Source organism: Eptesicus fuscus, chromosome 2 (genome assembly GCF_027574615.1).
Source record: "Eptesicus fuscus isolate TK198812 chromosome 2, DD_ASM_mEF_20220401, whole genome shotgun sequence".
NCBI classification, from domain to species: domain Eukaryota; kingdom Metazoa; phylum Chordata; class Mammalia; order Chiroptera; family Vespertilionidae; genus Eptesicus; species Eptesicus fuscus.
In genome coordinates, this window is record NC_072474.1 from 62,055,787 (window position 1) to 62,082,897 (window position 27,111).

A 27,111-nucleotide genomic window follows, 5' to 3' on the forward strand; every position below is an offset into this window, starting at 1 on the left:
GCGGCGGCTCGAGCTCAGCGTCTGCGCCATGGCTGTGCTGTGGCACAGAAGGGGCCTCTGGGGCAGTGAGCTCACGTCCCACCGCGGACCATCAAAAGCGGGGGAGCTGGGTGCCTGTCTGCTCAGGCACCAGGTCTTTCAGAAGCCTCCGGCAGGGCGGAGGCTTCTGAAAGGCCTGGTGCACCAGCGGACAGTCACCCAGCTCCCCCAAGATCGAAAGCAAAAGCATGGGAGCTGGGTGCCTGTCCACTCAGGCACCAGGCCTTTCAGAAGCCTCCGCCGCGCTGAGGCTTCTGAAAGGCCTAGTGCACCAGCGATCAAAAGCAAAAGCGTGGGAGCTGGGTGCCTGTCTGTTCAGGCACCAGGCCTTTCAGAAGCCTTCGCCGCGCCGGAGGTTTCTGAAAGGCCTGGTGCACCAGCGGACAGGCACCCAGCTCCCCCGTGATCAAAAGCGAAAGCTTGTAGGGGACCCTACATGTGCATGATTCAATCATGCACTGGGCCTCTAGTGGGAATATAAATTGGTAAAGCCATTTTACAAAAACAGTTTGTCATTAGCTAGAAAAGTGATGATGCACATACTTGGGTTAAGGGGAAAGTTGAATTTTTAAAATTCCTATATATTTAAAGGATGGCAGCGAAAGAAAAAAGGACCATATAAAAAAGCAAATAAAAAAACTATAAAATAAGATGGAGGAATTAAATTCAAATATATCATAAATGACATTAAGTATACAATTCAAATTTAAATGTTTAAATTTACCAATAAAGATCATCATGTTGTATGCACAAGAAGTTTTCAGCCTTATGCTCTTCACAAGAAACATCTAAATGATTAACATAAATATATAAAATTTTTAATAACAAAAATAATGTTCCAGATAGAAATCTCTCAAAGAAAATCTGGTGTAGCTATTTTAATATCAGACAAAAATAGATGATAAGGCAAAAAAGAATTATCAGATTGACTACATAATGATACCATTTTTATTTAAAAGAAGGATCTAACACTTCCAAAGATGTTTCTTCCTGATAACACAGTTCTGTGGCAGACAAGCCAGCTCTTCACCAGTCATGCGACTGCAGTTGGACTATATTTCCAATATAGTTGGACTATATTGGGTGAGACCATTAGACTACATTTCACCAATGGCTCCTGACTGTTTCATTTCCATGCCAAGGGGATAGTCCTACACACATGTAATCATTTATTTAATAATCCACATTTATTCAATGCTGATTATGATTATTAGAGATACTTAGATATTAAGACAAAGTCCCAACTATCAAAGAGCTTCAGGATTCTGGGGAGACATATATAGAAATAAGCAAGTCCAGCACAATATAGTAATTGCTCTCAAGTATTGAACATATGTGCAGAGGACTATAGGAATCAAGAGAAAGAAGTGCTAAGTTTACCTAGAGAAGTCAGGCTTGGCTTTACATCATAGAGGAACTGACATTTAAGCTACTTAATGAAAGCAGATACAATGAAGAGCCGGAGAAGCCAACACAAAGGCATGGGGGTCTGTGGCTAGCTAGTTTGGGAAGCACATGTAAATCTGTATGCACAGAGCACTTGACCCATGCCGAGAAATAATTTCTGACCCAGCACAGTGACGAAGAGTAAGCAGAGAGACTGTGTTCCCGCAGAATTAAAGAAGCAAACGGAAATGAACGACTTACTGAGAAGTAAGGAAGAAGGCCGCATGCAGGGTTACTCACAGGAAAATGGGGTGGCATTATCTGAAAAGGAGATTAGAAAAGTACATTATGAAGTAATTGTGTCTGAATTTAAGGAGCATGGTTTAACGGAGGGTGATTTGTGTACATTTGGTAGCTGGGGCAGTGGGCTTTCATAAATTTGCCTGGAGAATGTTTAAAATAAAAAATGAAATGCCAACAGTAGGCTAGTTTACCCAAATGTTTAGCCATCTGGTGCTAAGTACCAGGAGAATCTGAGGGTCTAAATCAGAGGGTGGCCAATATTCTAATTATTTATAAAATCCTCCGCAGTAAACTGATAAGCTGACTGGGGAAGTGAAGCTTTTCTAGACCTTTGCTACCAGATTCTTTGGGGGCATGTAAATCTTTTCTCACCAGAATAACAATCTGGGCCAAGGAAAAAGAAACAAGAAAATCCACTTGGTGTGTAATTACTTTTGCTTAAGACCCAGTAGAGCAGAACTGCCTATTGTATGCAGACTATTTGTATGCAGAAACTTCCCAATTGAACCTGGGAGATGTACAGTGCAAGCTCCTCTCTGCTCCAGACACACGGTGTTCTCTTCCTTGGTGCAAAAGTGCCAGAACTATTTTACATGGGAGGGGGGAAAAGAACTAGCCTATCAGGGGCCTCAATTTACAGCTCTGACACCTGAGCAAGCTTGACATATAAATACTTAAAAATTTTAAATAAGCCTCATTTTATTTTTGAACAGTTCTGCTGTCAGAAGAGAGAAGCAATGGCCCCCAGGAGCAATGACAACCAGGAGCAGGTACCTGCCAAGTTCCTTGAGCTCGCTGCGTTCTTACCGTCTCCAGGGCTGGTGGACCTGTCTCTCTTGGAACCTAACTCCGCAGCTTTTGTGTTAGGAGCTGCTTTCAAACTCTGAGCATTTTGTTTTCAGACTGGGCTTGGAAACTGGGCAAGGTCACACTGGGTCCGACTAAAACACCAGCCAGGTCCAGGATCAAAGTGGGTCTTACTTAGAAACCAGACTAAATCCTAGGTCAGACAAGGCTGACTTAAGCAGGATGGGGTCTAGCGTGAGGCCTCAGGTGAATAAAATTTTGTTTGCCAGCTGAGAATAATCAGCCTTACCTTTGGAAAGTTAACCTTACCAAAGATAATCTTGAATTACAGTAACCACTGTGGAGAATTTTTAACCTCGATAACCTCATCCATTTATGAGGCATCCTAGAGAAAAAGGGGTCTCAGCCATGCACCAACCATCAAGGGCAGAGGGGAAATTATTTTTTCTCCCCTACAGTTTCTGATGGTTAGGATGAGACCCACTCACTCTAGAGCCTGCAGACAGAATCCTGGGAACACGGTGAGGACTCTTACAAAGTTAGCTCTCCCAGGTCTTCATCTGTGGTTGTTGGTAGAGAAAAGTAAAATTTCACATTGTCCCTTTCTTTCCAAATTCAGAGTGGTAGGCAAAAAACACTTGTGAACTGGACTCATGAATTTGTGTTTGGATACCTGTTGCTTGTCTATCCTTTCTCTCCCAGGGACAACTACTTCCTTCTTGTTTGTAGCATTTAGTGTCCTGAGAATTTGGCTTGGCAACCGTCAGGTTGGGGACTGCAAAAATATGGCTGGACAGAAATGTGAGTTGCACCCCATTTGCAACTAAGGTCCTACCAACTATTGCCAGCTCTCAGGGGAATTGTGTTTCTTTGGGCTATCGTTGTGAGTGGCTCTGGACCTTGGGAGGGTAGTATCTTTTGCACCCTCTTTGGGACACCTCTTGTGTCCCTAGGATTGTGTAATACTGCCAGAAGTATTTACTGTTTGTCCCAGCTAAAACCTGACACGGTGTTCAAAAGAATTTTTTTAAGTAACTCTATGGTCAGAAGTTGGCCAAATTGGAAGATAATATTCCGAGCCTGATAGGAACTCTTTGTTTTAAGCCTTGGAGTGCCCAGCTCAGGTGAATGGGGAGGTTGTGCCAATGAACCTTATAAGACACCTACCATGTAAGACCACTCTACTAAGCCCAGGAGATGTAGCCATTCTATATAATACAAAATAAAGACAAGGAGGCAGCCACAATGAGGAGGGGAAAAAAATGTGTCCCAAATGAAAGACTAGAACAAAACTCCAGAAAAATAACTTAACAAAATGGAGATATGAAATTTACTAGATGCGGAGTTCAAAACTGGTTATAAGTATGCTCAATGAACTTAGTGAGAATTTAAACAAAGAGATAGGGAACATAAAAATGGAACTAGAAAACACAAAAAAGAAATCAAGCATACACTAATTGAAATCAAGAATACATTACAGAAAATCAACAGTGGAGTAGATGAAGCAGAGAATTAAATCAGAGATTGGGAAGATAACAAAGCAGAAAATATCTAATCAGAATAGCAAAAAGGAAAGAAGAAAAAAAGAACAACAAAGAATAGCAAAAAATAAAAGAATACAAAAAATAAGCATAGTATAGGAGCCTTTGGGATAACTTTAAGTGTATCAATATTTGCATATTGGGGATGCTGGAAAGAGAAGAGAGAGAACAAGAAATTGAAAACCTATTTGAAAAGATAATGACAAAAAACTTCCCTAACTTGGTGAAGGAAACAGACATACAAATCTAGGAAGCACAGAAATCCTCAAACAAGATGAACCCAAACAGGCCCATCCAAGATACACCATAATTAAAATGCCAAAGATTAAAGACAAAGAGAGAATCTTAAAAGCAGTAAGAGAAAAGCAGTTAGTTATCTATAAGGGAGCTCCCATAGACTATTAGCTGATTTCTCAACAGAAACTTTGCAAGCCAGAGGGATTAGCAAGAAATACTCAAAGTGATGAAAAGCAAGAACCTACAACCAAGATTACTCTACCCAGCAAAACTATCACTTATAATCAAAGGACAGATAAATAGCTTCCCAGACAAAAAAAAGCTAAGGGAGTCCATCACCATCAAACCAGTATTACAATAAATGTTAAAGGGTCTTCAAGAAGAAGAAGGAAAAAAAATTAAAATATGAATAATAAAATGGTAATAAATACATATCTATCAACAATTACTTTAAATGCAAATGTTTACATGTTCCAATCAATGTGGCACAAGACATGTTTATTGATAGTCACAAATATCTTTAGTTCCTTTGTAATAATAAGCCAAAAGTAGATAAACTTTTGTTTAATAATTAATGTTTCAGTATTTTGTCTTATGTGGAAATGATCTAGATCAAGCATGTCAAACTCAAAGGCTAACATGGGCCAAATAAACAAGATTTAAGTTTATGTGGGCTACAAAAAAACAATAGCTAAATTTTCATAGAAACGTATGTTTATTTTGATAGAGACATACTGAATACAAAGGGCTAAAATAAATGAGAAATCGTTAACATAAAATAATAGAACATTTTAATAAAAACTAATAATTTTTCTTGAACATTAACTTACCAGACACTGAATAACTGCACGAACTAATAAGCATAATGCAAATAAACCTATTCTTCTTCTTCTCTAAAAGTGAAATAGTTCCTGTTGTGCACACCAAACAAGTCAGTCCAAGACTAATGACGTGGCAATCAGCTGCTAAAATATTCGCTGCTAATATTAGTGTGCATGAGGCGTGTAAGGGAAATGAATGCAACATGATTATAGTAATCAGTCATTAGCTAACATTGTAGTTCATTATTAATAATTATGTATAACAGGATATTGTAAAAATTATGTTACGAAATTTTTATTAAAATGTTTCTTACATACCGTTATATTGGCTGGGCCGCAAAAATATTCATTGTGGGCCACATGCGGCCCGCAGGCCGAGAGTTTGACGTGCTTGATCTAGATATTCAATGAATATCCATCATTTTACCTATCTAGGTATAAATTTAAGGTTTCAAGTTACCAAAACGATTTTGGAAACTATTTTTAATTAAACATACCATAAATCACAATTATTGTTGAAAAGTCCATAGATAAACTTTTATCTTACATCTATTTAATTCACTTACTATGAAGAATATACTTCTAGAAATTATTAAATGTATTCATAAATTTGCCAATCCACACAATGCTAGTTTAAACAGTCCACAATTACTTACTTCTTAGTTTTTGCTAGCAATAAAAGATTTTAAAGGTTAAGAATTCTAATCATTATACATAATTAAAGCTACTTAGAAATAATAAGAGTCAAGCACACAGTTGTTTTATTCTGAAGCTTTTGCAAAAGAGAGATTCATGAAAAGGACCCTACTGAGTACTGTTGACAACTGAAACCGCTATCAAATTACAAGGTGTCAAAACTTGGGTACATATTTCACAACTAAAGAGGCTCCATCTGACATCTGATCCGGTGTAAACACTGGAATCTCAAAATCAAAATGACTAGGAAGAGAAGTAGCCAACCTGAGGTAGACAACTTCTTCCCAAGGCATCAGATCAAGAACATTTCTTTTCACTTCTCTTTCCCTCCCTGACCATTCTTTTCCTAATTCTTACACCATAAAAGTCTTTATGATTCTATTGTTCATCTTTTGTCTTGCTCTAGCTAGAAAGATAACGCCGCTGTTCTCATGTGTTAGGCTATTGCAAGGGACGCTAATCCAACTTCCAAATGACTTTGCCGTGTTGCTAGTGATCCTGTAGTTCTGCCCATCACAAACTTCTCCCTGATTTCCAATGCCTGTTTCTCTTAAACAGATTCATTCCCCTCTCTATCATGTCATGCTCCCTAACCCTGGGCATCCATGTCCCTGTCTCTGACTAACAACCCCAAACCAGGCTTGTGTCAAGACTCTCTACAGAAGAAAGGACACAAGGCAGGGGAACCAGAATAAAACCACCTGCACAGTCTGCGGACCCTTACATTTTACTGCCTTCCATGGCTGTCACCTTTCCAGTCCCAAGCCACAGACTCAAAAGAGAATTACCAGGAGGCATTCATGATTCAAAATTCACTTCCTTTGGCAGATCCCTACTCCTCTGACTTGGAGTAAGTACAATGAGATCAGGAACCTCGTTTTAACTCTTGAAAATACTGCAGAATCTGTTGCTACAGCAGTAGCTTCCCAACAAAAATCCCTGGACTCTGGCAGAAGTTGTTCTTGCTAATAGGATAACCCCTGATTGTCTTTTAGCTGAGCAAGGAGGTGTCTGTTCTGTGGACAACACCACCTGCTACATTTGGGTTAACACTTCTGGGAAAGATGATCCTCAGCTACATATCACTGAATAAGCCAGTTGGCTTAAAAAAGTGACTCCTTCACTGGGGTCTTTCTCTGACATCTTTAATTCTGATTGGTTTGGGTCTTGGGGACCAAGGTTCCATAGTGCACTCTAGACATTGGGAATGATCCTGCTTATAATAACCATAGTTGTCTCCCTGGTGCACAGACTATGGTTATTATAATCTCAAAGCCTTCAAATGCATGTTTGCAGCTGCTAACCACCAAGCAATGATCTCCCTTGATCTAGAATGTCAGAAAAGGATAGAAGAAAATTATCAACTTAAAGAATGGAAAACTAAGGTCATGGCCTGTGACCTCTGTATGGTATATAGAGATTCAGCAAAAACTGCAAGCACTCCAGAGCAGGAGCTGGGAATAGAGCTAATGCCTTACATTTTTATCAAGTCTTTCAGGCTGAGAGTCTGATGAAAAGAATTAAAAAAAAAAAAAAAGGCCAACAGGCCCAAAATGGAGTTGCTTATGCTAAGCCACACGTCACCAAACTGAGACTTAACTTAATTATAGTTTTAGTTCTCTCAGAAATAGAATCCTAAACCAATCAGTCAAGAATCACCTGATCAGCACTAGTAAGTTATCTGCCTAATAAAACCCTTCATTTTCTAAAGAAAAATAACCTTGCAGTAACCAACCCATGTTTTTACCAGGTTTGACTTCCTTGTTCTGCTCCCTTCTGCCTATAAAGTCTTCCATTCTGTATAGCTCTTCAGAGCTTCTTTCTCTCAGCTAAATGGAATGCTGCTCAATTCGAATGAATTTTTGTTTTTCTTTTAACAATACACACACACACACACACACACACACACACACACACACACACACACCACCAGCAGCCTGGGGCTTCAAAGTTGTTGGGTTTTTTTCTTCTTGTTTGCTTGTTTGTTTTTGGAGCTTCAAGTGTATAATGACTGACTGTATTCTTCTTTTTATGTCCACCATTCCCTGTGGGAGGCCCTTACTCCATGGTAAAAGTGGTATCCTGCTGTGGATAGTCCCAGGGTGGTTCCCTACCACTAGTTGATGTTCTCTTCACTTACTCATTGCATATGCCTTCTGTTTCCTAGCTCAATAGGACCTCTATGACAATGTTGCCTAAGAGAGGAAACTGAAACTGAGCTGAGCTAGTTCCCCCATTAAACCCTAATCCCCACCCACAGATTGGCATGGCTTTGTTTCTTGACTAGCCAGTATATAGAAACTTCTGACTCCAAGGGGATGAGACACAGAATAGGAATGTTTTGATGAATGTACAAGGAAAATCACTGTGCTGTGTGCCCACAGTGGTGAGCATGGAGCAGCTGGGGACAGCAGGAAAAGCAGCAGCTGGGATTAGGGACTTTCCAAAAGAGAATGGGGAAAGTAGAAAACCATCCATACAGGATGCCAAAGAGAGGAATTAATTAATTAATCCACCACTTTTCAGTTTTCCCTGGGGATAATTCTACTTACCCCTTAATATCCTCTAATTTTTTTAGTTCAATATTCAGTGACTTAAATTAATACAAACTATTGCGCTTTTTTAAAACTATTTTTCTTTAATGTTTTCTGAAACTAAGAACTTAATGCCTGTTTTTTTGTTTTTGTTATATGTATTTCAGAAGTAAAGACCCAAACAAAATTCATATTCTCCCTATTGGGAGTTTCCAAGATTAATATTCCTATATACAAAAATAAACTAGGATACAGGTAGGTATCAGCACATTACATTTCATATCTGGCAACACAGTTTCCTTTCAACTTGCAACTTATGCCATCTAGCGACGTAATCTGGTTTTACAATTTGACAATTCCAGCAAGTAGACTGATTTCACCTCTGAAAAAGACAACTTGTAATTATTGGTTTCCTACTTAAATTAATGATTCTAAAAAATTGTATCATATTATGCGATTATGTGTTAAAAGTATTCCAGCCCTGGCTGGTTTGGCTCAGTGGATAGAGCGTCAGCCTGCAGACTGAAGGATCCCAGGTTTGATTCTGCTTGGGGCACGTGCCTGGGTTGTGGGCTCGACCCCCAGTGGGGAGTGTGCGGGAGGCGGCCAATCAATGATACATGCAGATAAATGCGTGCAGATACATGACCACTGAAACACAGGAATCCCTAAGAGTTTCCCTGTAAATCACCCACTTCTTCTTAAGAAGCTCACCGAGCAGTAAAAAGAGAAATCATAACAATAATTTAAAAGATTTATTACCTTTACTATGTACCATCATTTCCTAGCCCAACCACCTCCATGAGCAACACACTCAAGGGGTGGACTCAACAGGTACCAGAGCCCCACTGAAAGGAGGCCTGCTTCATGGAGTTGGCCACTGCATAGCAGGTCCTCTGCTATAGTTGCAGCTAGTTCTCATAGCCAATTGGCCTGGGATCAGTCCCTCCCACTGATGTGCCAACAGCAATCAAGGCTTAACTACAGCAGGAGGGTGCACTGCATGCAGCCCACAAGAGGGCTGCACCTGGAGCACCTAGCTTGAGTGACCAAAGAGGCTGTGCCACTGGGCCCTACAGGACACCCACTACATAAGACCACTCTACCAAGACTAGATGTAGCAGCTCTATCTAATACATAGAAACAAACACAGGGAGGCTGCCAAAATCTGAAGACAAAGAAATATGCCCCAAAGGAAAGAACAGAACAAAACTCCAGAAAAATAACTAATTAAGGCAAGCAGCCTACCAGATGCAGAGTTCAGAACAGTGGCTGTAAGAATGCTCAAAGAATTTAGGGGAAGAATCAATGACCTTATTGAGAACTTCAACAAAAAGATAGGAAACATGAAAATGGAGATAGAAAACAAAAAAGAACCAGTCAAAAATGAAAAATACAATAACAGTAATGCATTACAAGGAATCAATAGTAGAGTAGATGAAGCAGAGGATCAAATCAGCGATTTGGAAGATAAGAAAGAACAGTGAAGGGAAAAAGAAAAACCGGTCCTAGCCAATTTGGCTCAGTGGATAGAGCATCGGTCTGTGGACTGAAGGGTACCTGGTTTGATTCCAGCCAAGGGCACATGCCCAGGTTGCAGGTTCTATCCCCATTAGGGAACATGCACGAGGCAGCTGATCCATGATTCTCTCTCATCATTGATGGTGTTTTTTTTTTTTCTCTCTCCCTCTCTCCCTTCCTCTCTGAAATCAATAAAAATATATTTAAAAGAAAGAAGAAAGAAAGAAAGAAAGAGAGAGAGAGAGAGAGAGAGAGAGAGAGAGAGAAAGAAAGAAAGAAAGAAAGAAAGAAAGAAAGAAAGAAAGAGAAAGAAAGAAAGAAAGAAAGAAAGAAAGAAAGAAAGAAAGAAAGAAAGAAAGAAAGAAAGAAAGAAAGAAAGGGAAAGAGAAAGAGAAAGAGAAAGAGAAAGAAAAATCCCCCCAAAATGAGGATAGTTTAAGGAGCCTTTAGGACAACTTCTAGCATCCCAACATTCACATCATCAGGAGAGAGAGCAAGGGATTGCAAACCTATTTGAAAAAGTAATGACAGAAAACTTCCCTAACTTAGTGAAGGAAATAGACAAGTCCAAGAAGCACAAAGAATCCCAAACAAGATTCACCCAAACAGGCCCACACCAAGACACACCATAATTGAAATGCCAAAGATTAAAGACAAAGAGAGAATCTTAAAAGCAGTAAGATGAAAGCAGTTAGTTACCTATGATGGAGACTAAATGAGAGTTTTGCTGGAAAGAGTAATCTTGGTTGTAGGTCCTTGTTTTTCATCATGTTGAATATTTCTTGCCAATCCCTTCTGACCTGCAAAGTTTCATATACTGTCAGCTGATTTCTCAACAGAAACTTTGCAGGTCAGAAGGGATTGGCAAGAAATATTCAAAATGATGAAAAACAAGGACCTACAACCAAGATTACTCTATCCAGCAAAACTCTCATTTAGAATAGACAGACAGATAAAGTGCTTCCCAGAAAATAAAGAGCTAAAAGAGTTCATCACCACCAAACCAGTATTGCAAGAAATGTTAAAAGATTTTCTTTAGCCGAAACCGGTTTGGCTCAGTGGATAGAGCTTCGGCCTGCAGACTCAAGGGTCCCAGGTTCAATTCCGGTCAAGGGCATGTACCTTGGTTGCGGGCACATCCCCGGTGGGGGGTGTGCAGGAGGCAGCTGATCGATGTTTCTCTCTCATTGATGTTTCTGGCTCTCTATCCCTCTCTCTTCCTCTCTGTAAAAAATCAATAAAAATATATTTTTTAAAAAAGATCTTCTTTAAAGAATAATAAAAAGAAATAAAAAATATGAATAATAAAATAAAAATACATACATATCTATCAACAATTACTTTAAGTGCAAATAGATTAAATGTTCCAATCAAAAGGCATATAGTGGCTAAATGGAAAACAAAACAAGACCTTATATATGTTGTCTACAAGAGACTCACTTCAGATCAAAAGACACACACAGACTGAAAGTAAAGGGATAGAAAAATATATTTCATGAAAATAGAAATAACAACAACAAAAAAGCTCTGGTAGCAGTACTTATATCAGATGAAATAGACTTTAAAACAAAGGCTATAACAAGAGTCAAGAAGGGCCCAGCACCCTAGCCAGTTTGGCTCAGTTGATAGAGCATCAGCCTGTGGACTGAAGGGTCTAGGGTTCAATTCCGGCCAAGGGCATGCAGGCTCAATGCCCAGTGGGGGGCATGCAGGAGCCAGCCAATCAATGATTCTCTCTCATCATTGATGTTTCTATCTCTTTCTCTGCCTCTCCCTTCCTCTCTGAAATCAATATATTTTTTTTTTTAAAAAGTAGGGCCCAGCAATTCCACCTCTGGTATTTATTTGAAGAAACCAAAAACACTAAATCAAAAAGACATATGCATTTATATTTTCACTGCAGTATTATTTACAACTAGAGGCCCAGTGCAAGAAATTCATGCAAAAGTAGGCCCTTGCAGCCCCGGATACCTTGTGGCCCCGCAGCCCTCCCCCCCACCCACTGGTTGTTCTGGAAGGTCATCCGGAATGTCTTTCCAGAAGGTCATTCCGCTGTCCAGTCTAATTAGCATATTAGCTCTTTATTATATAGGATAGCCAAGATATGATAGCAACCTAACTGCTCATCAATACATGAATGAATAAAGAAGTGGTACATGCAAACAATGGAATATGACTCAGCCATAAAAAAAAAAAAAGAGAGAGAGAGAGCTGAAACCGGTTTGGCTCAGTGGATAGAGCATCAGCCTGTGGACTCAAGGGTCCCAGGTTCGATTCCGGTCAAGGGCACGTACCTTGGTTGCGGGCACATCCCCGGTGGGGGGTGTGCAGGAGGCAGCTGGTTGATGTTTCTCTCTCATTGATGTTTCTGGCTCTCTATCCCTCTCTCTTCCTCTCTGTAAAAAAATCAATAAAATATATTTTTTTAAAAAAGAAATCTTGCCATCTGCAACATGAATGGAACTAGAGAATATTGTGCTGAGTGAAATAAGTCAGGGAACGACAAAGGCCATGTGATTTCACTTATATATGGAGTCTAAAAAACAAAATAAATGGACAAGCAGAATAGAAACAGACTCGTGTACAGAAAACATTTTGACAGTTGTCAGATGGGAGGGAGATTGAGGGCTGGGTGTAAAAGGCGAAAAAAAAAAAAAAAAACCTCAGTAGGTTGTGTGCTCTTAACTAGATACCTTTGTACTAACCAGATTTCTAAAGAGTATGCTGCTTGTGTGCACACTCTGACCATTTCCACTCTCTCTGAAGGTCTGTCATAGAAGAAGCAAACAAAAGGATGCCTCAGCATTGTAAGTAATGGAAATGTTTTGTTTCTACCTCTCTAGGCAACAAGATTGCATTGTATATCCAGCAAACTCTATCCAGAGGCCTTGATTTTCATAATATTTTAAGGTATTGTGGTCTTTTCAAAGGCCATCACTGCATGCTGGAAATATATGTTAAGTCATCAAAACACTGTTATTATAAACCTAGTCTTTTAAATTAACAATTCTGGGAGAAATAAACATTCTCCAGCCTGATTTTAGTTTCTGAGAAATTAGCTTTAGAAAGTCACCACCTTAATAATTTGTAATATCTATCTCAGTTCTTTCCTGAAGAATCAAGTGAATGAGCAGGAGGCTGGAAGGGGTATGGAAGAAACGGGGGGAAAGGTATTGAGACAAATTTGAAGATGAAAACTTTACACTTGTCTAAATATAATTTAATTTTCTTCATCAAGTATATAGACATACCCAGATCCTCTGTTGCATAGCTCCTATGAAAAAGATACGGGTTGGAGGTGTTAGCAACTCTTTATCTGTGCTTTCAGTCTCATGTGTAAGAAGTTTATCTTATATAGAATTAAGTCTGGTCCAATTCTTAAAGTCAAGATCAATTATTAGTGATAGGTTTTTCAGTTAAATAAAAATATCCTCTTTAGATATAAACACTTATCTGTTTTCTAAAACCATATGTAAAAAGAGTAAATATCATATAAAGCTTAAAAAATTATAGTAATCTGCAAATAAGCTTAAAAATCTCTAGAGATTATTTACTCCAAATCATGTGATTTCAAGGAGGAAAAAACAGAAGTTCAAAGAGGTTTCGATTTTTTTAGAGCCATAGAGGTGATTATAAGTAGAGCTAGGATTACATCATAGGCTCTGATTCTTGGTCCAGGACTCTCTGTTCACTGCCTCTTTCATATCATATCTGCATAATCAGGTATTCTCAGGAGTGATGGTTATTACAAATGCCAATATTGATTAACCACATTCTCAGTATTTCCTAAGTGAATATAGATTTCAACACTATGATTACTACAAAGTGAGAAAACTAGCTTTCCCTTTTAGCATAGTGATACTTAGATTAAATTGGAAGAAATACTTGTCTGTATTTATAAAAATCTAAGTTATGAATATTTTGCTTAGAACATATTTCATTCCACAGAGTACTTAGGGCTGTTTATAGAAGTGCAATTGTTAAATATAAATAAAAATTTATCATCAGAACAACAGAGAAATATAAGTTGGAAGAGGCAGTTACAGACTCTGGTGTCATGAGGGCTGGGTGGTGTGGAAGAATTAGGATATCTATGATGATCAAATTTATGATGGTTGTTCAGTTATCAGGTTGAGGTAAAGCTGCCTGAATGCCAAAATGAAAAGAAAGCATGGTCAGTTACACATTGGACATTACCCACGAAAAGAAAATATTCTAGTTTCCCAGGAAAAGTGAACATTTCCTACGTCTCATGCTAAAATGAACTTCTCTGCATGATCTCTCTCCCCCTTTTTCCCTCAGGTTCATTCCTTTGCTCTCTTTCTCCTGAGCTCCAAGGGCCCTTCTTTTGCCTCTGTAACTTGCTTCCTGAGTCTATGCAGCCCATCTGGCTCACTGCTCCTACCTCTGTGACTTTAGAAATTTATTAAGCCAGAAAGATTAATTAATTTAATTAACTTCTCTCAGAGGTCATAGAGCTCATCTATACCAACGAACGGCTAAGGTTGTCTATACATGTGTCATTTTTGTGGTAATTAGTAATAATTAAATTAAGTTTGTAATGTTAATAAATGTCAAATATATAAAATCTAAACACAAGTGCTTCTCATGAAAGACTGGGGAATTTCGGAGGAAAGGTGAGGGGAGGGGTGTAATCAGCCAAAGACCGTGTATGTATATATGCATAACCCAAGGACACAGACAATAAGGTGGTGAGGGCTGGGGAGAGGGAGAGGGTGGGCTGGAGGGGGCAAACGGTGGGGGAAAGGGACATATGTAATACTTTCAACAAAGATTTTAAAAAATAATAAAAGAAAATAAAGAAAAATAGGTGCTTCTCAAAATATGGGTGAGGTACCAACACTATTAGAACCACTTATTGCTTGTTTAAAATGCAATTACTGAGTACCTCTCTAAATCTAAAGAATCTGAATTTCTCAAAGTGGGGTTAGGAATCTGTATTTGATAAATTCCCCAGGCATTCTAAAATTTGAGAACCACTGACCTAGGCTATCCAGAGTTGTGATGACCATGGGGATCTATGTAGTCTCCCCCGCATGACCCCATGCCTTGTGATCTAATTCTGAGTGCCCCTTTCATGTCACACAAAGTACAAGAATCTGAAATCAACCAATGGTCAGTTTTCCCTTGAGAATGTTACAGAATTTACCAGGCAACCAAAAAAATACACAGGAGTACCGGAGATACAGGAAAAACCCATTTATTTCCAGATGTTTCACATGTACTAGTACAGTGACTCAGGGGGTCAGTTCTCCAAATCCTGAGTAAACCAATATGGAGCAAGCTTTCTCTTTATACCCTTTGGTTTCTTTGTCCCCCATATATGGATCAGACTTCCAGACCTTTCATAGGCTTTGCAAAATGGGCCCGCCAGCACTGATAACCCCCTCCAGGGGTTCTGTATTGTTCATGGTTTATGGCCTCTGTAAAATGGGAGTATTTAGGTAAACAAGTCTTACAAGACCAGCTAATTAAAGAAGGGGCAGTGACTTGATTATAGACTAACAAGAATGTACATTAGGGATACTGACTAACTAGGTACAGAGTCAAGCTGCTGGTCTACCCCCAAAAAAAATGTCTTATTTTCCTCATCAAGAAAACAGCTGATCATCAACATAGTTCAAACAATTCTTCTGTCAACTAGGATTTTGAAAAATGTTGGATGGTAGACTATTGTAGGCTGTAGAACATAAGTTCATAAAAGCAGCAACTTTGTTTGCTTTACTACTGCATCCTGCATGTCTGGAACAGGGTTGGTCCCATAGAGGAAATTCAGTAAATATTCATTCATTCATTCTTTGTCAAGGACCAGGAAATAAGTATTCAATGTTGTTGAACATTTATTTTAGCAATCAACTTTCTTTTAAAATTTTTTCACTTTTAGGAAATTATACCATGATTATTTGGAGACAGAATAAAATCCGTTAACCTGCCAATTTCTTTCTATTGAGAACAAGTAGAAAAATGTAGGTTAAAGCTATGATTTAATGAACATTGAACAATGATCAATAATGATTTGTAATTACCATTTAGTCATCAGCGTAACAAGGAGATTTTTCTTATTCTGTTATTAAAGTTCATTCTAAAATAGTGTATTGCCTTAGGTAAATATCTCATTATGTTCCTGTTTTACTCTAACATGTTACAGCTACCACAAAAGACAAATTACAAGAGATCTTAGGGGTAAATAGTAAAAGAAGTATATTGCATATAAATTATTGAGGGTTTTTTTCTCATAGTTTATCTTTTATGTCACAACAAATAATGCTAAATTGGATGCCTACAGTTTGTCACTAAACTCCTTTTACAAAACCAATAATGACTGTTGATACTAATGTTGCTATCATTTAGTTGAAAAACATTTTGTTTTCCTGTGGATATCATATTAAAACCTCTCAGTTAAAGCAATACATAAACCATGATACTATATTACTGGATTATAAAGGTTCAAGCACATTTTAAAAGGTATTGTTACCACGTAATAATGACATCATGTCTTTGGCAGCATTTAAACATCACCACTAAAATATTCTGCAAATTACATAAGACAGCAAAAAAAAATTGTTCATATGAGCTATTAAAGTGCTATCAAGTACAAACCTGGGAAATTACAACCTCTATAAACTGATCACTGACATAATTACACTTTACATCCTAACATGCACTGGCAGTGGCCTAATTTGCAGTAACACAAGCAGTTTCATGAGACTAATAGATTAGTTGTGGCAGCAATCAAGGACAAAGGGCTAAAATCACCAGAAAGAAAACATCAGAAACTCACCAAACCCATGTCATGTGGAAAGCTCCATCATTGTAACTGTTATTGATTATTATTCAGGAAAGATTACAAATCAGAAATTAGACCAGACATATGATGATAAGCAACATAATTCTCTAAGAAGTTAGGACTATTTTGAAAATAGCTGGTAGAAGATGTACTGTGCCCTACCCAGTCTGGCTCAGTGGATAGAGAGCCGGCTTGCAGACTGAAGGGTCCCGGGTTCGATTCCAGTCAAGGGCAAGTACCTTGGTTGCAGGCTCCATCCCACCCAGGATGGGTCATGTGCTGGAGGCAACCAATCCATGTGTCTCTCTCACTAAATATCAATGGAAAAATATACTTGAGTGACGATTAACAACAACAACAAAAAGATGTACTGCTATAAGAATTGACCAATGAATCTTGACGACACACAAAGAGTTCTGGGATTTAATAAAATAAATACAAAAAGCATTGTTCTAGTTCTACCACACTCTAACAAATGAAAAGAATAATCTTTAAACTAGGTGTGGAATTGAGGATTTATCATCTTTAAGGAAATAGTCAAAGACACTTACATTTTTCATCCACAGATATTTATCCTAATGAGATTACTGAAATGTGTCAAGGTTTTAATAATGAAAATAACCTACACTTACCTGATTAAGGATTTTGTAAGGGTTATTATTACTCTTCTATAGAGCTCTTCAAATCACTTTTTGCATACATTATTCAATTTGTCCTTCAAAGATGCCCACAGGAGCTAGGTTGGAAGTATGTTATTTCTACTTCTTACAAAAAAGGCTAAAAGGAAGAATTTTGCTAAACCTTTGAATGACTAATTCCAGTTTGCATCAGAATGATAGCTACAAATCAACCTAAAGATCCAAATCTTCTAATTTTCAGGTTTTCTACTCATATGGAAGAAATTTGGAAGATTACTGTAATTTATGAATAATTCAAGCCATAACTAATATTTATAAAACAAACAAACAAAAAGATTCAATTAGAGAGTTCATTCAGTTACAAAAACAATTCCTGGAGGATTCCTGTAAATAGCACTAAAGGGAAAGAAAGTACCTAGGTCAACTATGTATCAAGTAGGTTGCCAGGCACTTTTCATGTTTTCCTTACATTTATTTTCTTATTAGTCCTGAGAGGTGTGTATTATTGTACCATTTTATGTAAACTAGCTCAGAAAGCTTCAAAAATTAAGAAGTCCAATGCTTTCTCCATGGGCCTGCTGCTTCTCAAACTTATGCCCCACAGTACCCGTGATGGCAGAAGAAGAGGAGGAGCATGGACCCTGAGGTCGAGGGTCTCAACCTACCTTTCCAGCCTTATCCCTTACCGCTTCACCATCACTAGCATCCTTGTCACACCTGCACACAGTCTAGGTTACATTCCACAAGGACACATCATCAGGTCAGCACACCAGACACTCCAGACCACTCTGACACACCATGTTCACACAGATGCTGGCCATTTCACAACTCAGAGTTTCTGACCTCCTTATTCCTTCTGCCCAATGTATTACTAGTAAAGTGTTTAACAGTAGATGTTATATTCCAAACGTCAATGTATACCTCTTACAAAGTTTTAACAAAACATACCAAATAACACTTCTATTGAAAGGAAGAAATAAGTAGGTAGCCCTGTCTTCTTGTTACTCAGTCATCTCTGCTAGCCTTAGAGGAATATACATTTTCATGGAAATCACAAACATTTTCAAAAACTACAAAATAACAACAAGATTGAAAGGCTTCTCTTCTCTACTGAAATCAAAAGGCAGTTGTTTTCCTAGACTTGCACGGTTTTGTCTACCGAGATTGTTGCTCCAATAATTTCAACAATAGCAACAATATTAATACAAGAGGTGATATCTTTGTGGAGGTTTGTTTCATTATGGGATTCCTCTACCCCAAAGCAGCAAACAGTCCCCTGAATAACTGTAAAACAATCACAGTATATGAACTAGCCAAGGAGCACCACAGAGGGCTCGAGTAGACTTGGCAGCCTTCATTTGCTCCTCAGAGCCCCTTTTATGACAGTAGATGTCCAACCGGGGAGAAAAGAACAACCACCAAAACCACTAGCTCACAGGAAAAGGTGCAACAACTAGTCAAAGAATGCTTACTGACTGCTGAGTGCGTGTGGCTGAACACTGTAGCCACCAACCCTGGCAAAAGGGCTTCTCTGAGGGCAGAGTGAATGGTGAACATTCGGGGCATTAACTAGCAAAATACTAAGGAGGAGAAAAAGGAAAACAGCAGCTCCCTGGGGTTAATTATAGTAGAAATATTCAGTCTCCAGCTTATGAAACTGTTCTTGGGAACCCACCTGCTGATTCCCCTCCTCCTTCTTTCAGAGGATGTAAAAGCAGCCAATCAAAAGCAGCTGCAGGTGCCACCCACCTCGCCGCTAATCCATTGGAGGTTGGCAAGAGAAAATGAAAAATGAGATAAATTCTACCCCCTTCTCCCACCTCTGCAGGCAAGGCTAATGCTGATAATTATTTGGTCACTGGTGAGTCTAGCAGAAATTGCTACCTCCTTCTAGCCTCTCATATTTGCATTTCAATTGCCTTCGTCCTAATACTGAAAAGGCTCAAAGCTTTGTTTGCCTGACCTTGTGTAGATAGCATTCACTTCCTCATAATCAGTCACTACCTACCATCTGTGTCTTCCTTGAAGGATGGCTGGGTAATGTCCTCTTCTCCCAACAGATGCTCTAAAAATAATTAGGCTATTTTTATAAGCATGAGTATTTATAATATGTACATGTAAAATATATACATATGTGCATAAATACATCTATGAATGCAATCTCATTATATGTGCCTTTTCTGGCAAGCTGTTTGGTTGTTAATAGTTTAGCTTTAAATGTTTTTATAAAACAGCATATTTTCATTTTGTCTGAAGATAAGAATTATAGTTCTATCTCTAAAAGAAGCTCTTAAATTGCAGCATATTTATATGGTAAGGCTGGGATAGCTGGAAAAGTCAAAGTGTGAGCTTCACTACAAATAGGATTTGCCAAGTACTTTCATAATATTTGAAACACTAAATTAGGCTCTTGCTGCAGCCAAGAAAATGGCAGTCTTTTCCCTTATTGGGTTTATATTCTAACAGATATTGCCATCTGCTCTTTATTCTCCTTATTTTGAACAGGATATCACAGAGACAAAACAACTTCAAGTAAATCTTTAAGATTTAAGAGTTAACTTATTCCATCCAGGGAACAAAGGAATTCGTTTTTTATTTTTAATTCACTTTTACTAGGAGATATTCTCTCACTTGCATTGGGAATCAAGAGCACATACTCTGGAAGCAGATTGGATTTAAGTTTTTACCTAACTCTGCCATTTGATGGTTGTGGAGCATTCTTCTTACCAGGTAGTCCTCAGTTTCCTCTAAAAATAATAGCCAAACTACTTTTCAGAGTTGTGATTAAGGGTTAAATGAGTGAATGTATATAAGGATTCAGGTTCACAACAAATTCTATGTCATCATTAATCATTACCCTTCAGCTGGGAAGCCACCTAAAAGCTATGTCTTGAAATTCCAATGTTCAAGTCTACATATATTTCTATATATTTATATACATTTTCAATTACAATCACAAGCCTAATTTAAATGTGAGTTCAGCAACATTATCTGAATGCCCACTAGGTGTGTCTTTACCTGCTCCAACACTGTTAGTTGTATCCAATAGCCAATCCCCACTTTTTCCTTACCAACATAATCCTTTCTATTTGGGGAATAGCAATACACATAAGCATTTTCCAGACTCCTATTCAGATGAAGGATTCTTGTGATACAGTCTGGCCAATGAGATATAAATGGAAGTTTTCGATTGAGACTTCTGAGAAATCTCTTTAAAGGGAGACAAATCACTGTCACATAGTTGCTTTTGCTCATCTCCTTTTTTCAAAATATATTTTTATTGATTTCAGAGAGGAAGGGAGAAGGAGGGAGAGAGAGAGAGAGAGAGAGAGAGAGAGAGAGAGAGAGAGAGAGAGAGAGAAACATCAATGATGAGAGTCATTGAACAGCTGCCTCCAGCAGGCCTGACACTAGGGATTAAACCCACAACCTGGGCATATGCCCTGACCAGGAATTGAACTGAGACCTTCTGGTTCATAGGTCAATACTCAACCACTGATCCACTTTAGCCAGGCTGCTCATCTCTTTTTTTTCTGCCTGGGAAGCAGATGTAACAGCTGGAGCTCCAGCAGCCACCAAGTGACCATTCTAAAAGTCAAGTCCAAGGTTGGCTAAAAGAAAGGGTGGAAAGAGTCTAGGTCATAATTGTATAATAGACCTGCCATACAAGTCCAACTGACTTCTTTATATTAAACGAGGGGCCCAACACGCGAAATCGCAAGAGACCCAGGACCCAGAGTCCGCAGCTTGGCAGGACCCAGAAAGAGTCCCGCGGCCGCCGCCGCCGCCACCACCACCACAGGAGGTGGGACCCAGAAACCCACCCGCACCTCTGGTCAAGTCCTCCAGAGTCAAGTCCCCGCATACCCGCATGTGCCTGGCAGCGCACGCAGGCCCACACACCCCACACACGCAGCCTCCTGCTGATTGGTCACTACGGCGTGATGGCATGATGACCACAGGCTTTTTATATAATAGATAGTAAGAGATAAACCCTTATCTTATTTGAACTACTCTATTTGAGTGCTTGATACATGCAGCAAAATTTATATCCCTGATATATCCATTGATGTAAGTGGGGACGATAGTTCACAGACAAGATTAAGGACCATCTTGTAATGACACAGCTTGGAGATGGTAGAACTGGATTTGGAACCTAGACAGTTTGGGTTTTAATTATACACTGCATGTCTCTTAAAAGAGTACCAATGGATTAGACTTGGAAAACAAAAGTTAACTTTTTCTCCTATCTGTAACACTCTTTTCCTTGATCCACCATTCATTCCTTTGGACAACCAACAACCATCTAATGTGTTAAATGCCAAACAAAATGTGCCAGGCACTGGAGATACCACCCTAAACAAGCAGACAATATCCCTGCCCCCATAGAGCCTACATCTATGGGTGGATATATATGAAAACATAGATAATTGCAATATTGTAAGCACAGGTATGAGAGGGGTACAAGGTACCATATTTTCTCTCCCTCCCCCCCCCCAAATATTTAGTTACTAACTGTTCTAACATGCAGGAAAAATTCAGCAATAGTGAACTACTTTACTTGAATTGTTTTTTAGGTGATTTTCTCCCCAAGGGGAGTAGGATAGGCTGGACAACTTTCCATTGCGCCATCTTGATTAAACATGGGATTCCCAAGACTTTTTCCACATTTACTCTGCATTCACCCTTTCTCCTACTTATAACTGTTCTTACCCTTGACATTCAAATGTGAGAAATATTTCCCTATCCTCCTACACATGGTATTAAAAGAGCTGTTACTCTCGTACAGGTTAGTCATGCCGGTGTCTATCCACAAGCTGTGTTGCTGTCAGTGCTGAGGCCCATTCCTCAGTCTGCTTTGTGTGGAGCTATCACCACTCCGCATGCCTCTGTTCACTCCTATGACTCCTGGATGGGGTGGCAATTGCAATGGGACAATGAGGTCTTTCCTTTTAAATCTTCAGTATTGGATCTGAGAAAAATAATTACTTCCTCTGGGTCGGAAAGCCTGAGCTTAGCAGGTCAATGGCTAAGGGGGCAATGGGAGACATCTTTAATACTTTCAACAACAAAGATAATTTTTTTAAAAAGAAAAGAAAAGAAAGCCTGAGCTTACCTTCAACCTCACCTCAGGCTTCCTCTATGATTCACACACCTAATATGTAAAGCCTTCCTTTTTTAATCACCTCTTCAGGAAATTAAGTAAAAAGGACTTGTCTCTTTTTTTCTCACCCTCGATGTCCTTCTCTTTCCATAGAGCAATAAATCTGCTAAGATTCTGAAAAGAAAGGCAGAATGAGTTGTTAAAAATTCTGCTGCAGCCCTAGCTGATTTGGCTTAGTGATTAAAGTGTTTGCCTTCGGACTGAAGGGTCCAGGTTCGATTCCGGTCAAGGGCACATGCCTGGGTTGTGGGCACGATCCCCAGTAGGAGGTGTGCGGGAGGTAGCCAATCAATGATTCTCTCTCATCATTGATGTTTCTATCTCCCTCTACCTTCCTCTCTGAAGTCAATATAAAATATATATATATATTTTAAAGTCTGCTGCAGCCCTAGCTGGTTTGGCACAGTGGATAGCGCACCAGCCCATGGACCTGATTGGGCAGGTGCAGGAGGCAACCAATAGATGTGTCTTTCTCACATTGATGTTTCTCTCTGTCTCTACCCCTCCCTTCCACTCTCTTCAAAAATTAATGAAAAAAAAATATCCTCGGGTGAGGATTAACAAAAACATCTTATTTTACCTGGTTAATTACCCACCCAACATTGGTCATCTGAATGTGAAACATGGAAACATGACATATCATGGGAATATCAAATTCTACTTTGGTGGCTTCTACCAGTGATTGGAGCCACAGTGGAGCTACTTGACAAACCTAAAAGTCAGAACAGTATTCAAGCAATAGAGACAGCACAAATAACAGCAGCAATAAAATAAAGAAAATATATAGTTTTATTTTACGAGGGGTACTTGTCCTAAGTAGCTTAAAAGCATGGCACAGACTGCATTTGTTGCATGAATAATGGCCCCTTTTATCTTCCAGCTTTGTGCATCAATGGACTTCTATGCCTGCCCCACTTCTTAGCACATTATCTCTGGTCATTCCATTTGTCACTATAGTTATGTGACTCAAAGGGTAATAATCTGGTGAAACAAGAAATGTTGAGTTCTCATCCTAAGCCAATAACTTCTCTTATAACCTTGTAGAGTTATGCAAGCTCCACATTCTCATTTTTAGAATGGCAATGACAATAACCTACCTCAGGGGTTTATGGGAAAACAGAAGGTATTTTAAATGATGACAAAACACTTCATAAACAAAAGTCTGTGAAGCGGCATTGTTCTCAGGCTTGTGCTGCCTTTCCAATTACAGAAAGAGTCAGTTACTGATTGATCATTGCTGGAGCAGCAGTCCCTTCCCAGGAAGTGCAGCCACAGGGTGGAAAAGTGTCAAGATGAAATATGTATTAAAATACCCCTTTGCCCTGGCCGGTTTGGCTCAGTGGATAGAGCGTCGGCCTGCGGACTGAAGGGTCCCAGGTTCGATTCCGGCCAAGGGTACATGCCCGGTTGTGGGCTCGATCCCCAATAGGGGGCGTGCAGGAGGCAGCCGATCAATGATTCTCTCTCATCATTGATGTTTCTATCTCTCTATCCTTCTCCCTTCCTCTCTGAAATCAATAAAGAAATATATTAAAAAAATAAAAAATAAAAAAAAATAAAATAAAATACCCCTTTCACAACTTTGGATATCAAAAGCTGCAATCAGATCCTTTCCTTGTCCCAAAAAGGACCTGGGCTCTCTGCATCTAAATTTAACCTGGGGAAGCTTGTTAGAGGGGAATCAAGGATGAGAACATTGATTTTCTTCCTTTACCTTTGCCATGTTGAAGGAGAATCATGAATGAGCATGAAACGAGCTGCTATCGCCCAGTCTTCTCACGTATGCTCAATGTCTGACAGTAGCAAAGTTTAGCAGGTTGAACAGAAAACGCCCATGTGAATGGCAAAATTGTGCTCATCACAAGACCCTTGTTTGCTAACCCTTTTCATTTTTCCCTTATCCCTGGTTCATTGGTGTGTCTATGGGTAGTTTTTTGCACATTCTAGTTCTTGTTCTGCTTCAGGATGCTGGGCCTTCTCCCTACTTCCAAATTTTGGGGATAAATTTCCATTTACAAAAGCTTTACATATGGTGAACATTTACAGTTATTAGAGACAAAAGATGGTAGCAGCCATTAAACGTAACCCCCTGGAATACTCTCTGAATTTTTCTATGGTTTCTGCTTCAATGTTTTCCACTTCTCCTGGCCCTGAACTTCCTTTAGCTCCATTCCCTTCTCTCTTGATCTTCAGATTGTCAAGTGAAAGCTTGGAGTAGGATGAAAAAATTAGGAGCACGGAGAACAATGGCCAACGCCTATTATGTTCTTGCTTCCACGCTTGCCCACCACCCCTTTTATGCTCTTCTCCACAAAGCCACTAGGGGGAGACCTACTAGAACCTATTCACAGGATGGCTGGGAGGCTTAAATCACATATATAGTATGTAAAGCATTTAGAACAATGCCTGACATGTACTCAGTAAATATTAGCTATTCACAGTAGCTGAAATACTGAAAGTTTCCTATAAATGACAGCCATTGTTATTATTGGAACAATAGCCATCTCTATTCTGTTGGGGGGGGGGGCATTCTTCATTCTTTTTTTATTAAATTTTTTGAGGTGGCATTGGTGAATAAGATTATATAAGTTTTGACGGTCATTGTGGAGAGTCACCCTGTTTCCTGCTTCAACAGTGCTTGGATGGAACCCAGTGCTAGATCCATCTCAGCCAGCTGCCCAGCGCCCTCAGACAGTCCCAAGGCCCCTGCCACCACTCAATGCTACACATCTGCCTCTCCTTAGCAGCCCACCATAACGACGACAGGGTCCACCTCAAAGGTGCACCAGAACTACCACCAGGACTCAGAGACCGCCATCAACCACCAGATCAACCTGGCGCTCTATGCTTCCTATGTCTACCTGTGCATGTCTTACTACCTTACTATTTTGACAGTGATGATGTGGTTTTGAAGAACTTTGCCAAATATTTTCCTCACCAATCTCGTGAAGAGAGAGAGCATGCTGAGAAACTGATGAAGCTGCAGAACCAATAAGGTGATGGAATCTTCCTTCAGGATATCAAGAAACCAGACTGTGATGACTGGGAGAAGGGGATGAATGCAATGGAGAATGCATTACGCTTGGAAAAAAAGGTGTGAACCAGTCACTATTGGACTTGCACAAACTGGCCACTGACAAAAATGATCCTCATTTGTGTGACTTCATTGAGAATCATTACCTGAATGAGCAGGTGAAATCCATTAAAGAACTGGGTGACCACATAACCAACTTGCACAGGTTGGGAGCCCTGAAACTGGCATGGCAGAGTATCTCTTTCACAAGCACACCCTGGTAGACAGTGATAAGAGCTAAGCCTTAGGCTGGCTTCCCAGAGCCACGGGGGTGACTTCTTAGTCACCAAAGCAGTAAGTGCATGTTGGTTACCTTTTCTGTACCAAAACATCCACTTATGTCTTTCATTTGTACTATTCCTTCAAATAAAGTAATGTGGCACCTCCCAAAAAAATTATATAGGTTTCAAGTGTACATTCCTATGATACATGATCTGTATATTGCATTGTGTGACCACATACAAAGTCAAATCATCTTCCATCACCATATATTTGACCCCTTTTACTCTCTATCCCCACCCCCTTCCCTCTGGAAACCACCATACTGTTGTTTGTGACTATGAACTTTTGTATGTTTTTCTTGTTTGTTCATTTGTTGTTCTCAGTTTTATATACCACATATGAATGAAATCATAAGGTTCTTAACTTTTTCTGTCTGACTTACTTCACTTAACGTGATATTCCCAAGGTCCACCCATGTTGTCACAAATGGCCTCAAAAAATTAAGAATAGAGTTAGCATATGATCAGCAATTTCTCTTCTGGGTATCTACCCAAAAATATTGAAAACATTTATTCGCAAAGATAAATGCACACCCATGTTCATTACAGCATTATTCACAGTGGCCAAGACATGGAAACAACTGAAGTGTCCTTCGATGAAGAAGGATGAAGATGTGGTACTTGTATACAATGAAATATTACTTAGTCATTTCTATTCTTAAACTTTCTCTATCATTGTGCCCAAGTCTTGCATCATTGATATTTTTTATTACATTTCAAGAAAGCTTCTTCAGAATTGTAAACTATACAACGTATCCCATTTCAGCTAAATGACCTCACAAAAGTACAAAATACATCTGTACAAATTGTTTTAGAATAAATATATTGCCTCAATATATTTTGCATATCTTTTATTTGAGAAATAGAAATTATAAAAGAGGAGACTGTTTAAGGGAAAAGTTCTCATATCTGAGGTGTATATGTGGGCTAAGGAAGATGGGGCGAATAAGGATCAGAATGTTGCTTGATGTAGGTCTTCTTGAGAAAGTGATGTTTTAGCGAAAACTTAAAGAAAGCTGAACATCTGGAAGAGAGTTGGGAAAAAAAAAGCCCCTAATATGGAAAGATGCATGGTATGTTGGAAGGATACCAGGAAGGCCCGCATGGCCTTCCCTCATGGATTTCAGTGTGGAGTGGAATTAGAAAGCAGTATGAAAAAGGTCAGAGGTATAATAGAGGGCCAGAGTGTCTAGGGCCTCAGAGACCATAATATGGACTGTTTATTCTGGATATATTTGAAAGCAGAGCCTAAAGGTTTTATA

At 39.2% G+C, this 27,111-nt stretch overlaps 1 pseudogene; it reads left to right on the plus strand.

Annotated features, from left to right (window-relative positions):
• Nucleotides 1-1,673: 1,673 nt before the first annotated feature.
• On the plus strand, nucleotides 1,674-25,809 carry LOC114232217 (ferritin heavy chain-like; annotated as a pseudogene).
• Nucleotides 25,810-27,111: the final 1,302 nt, after the last annotated feature.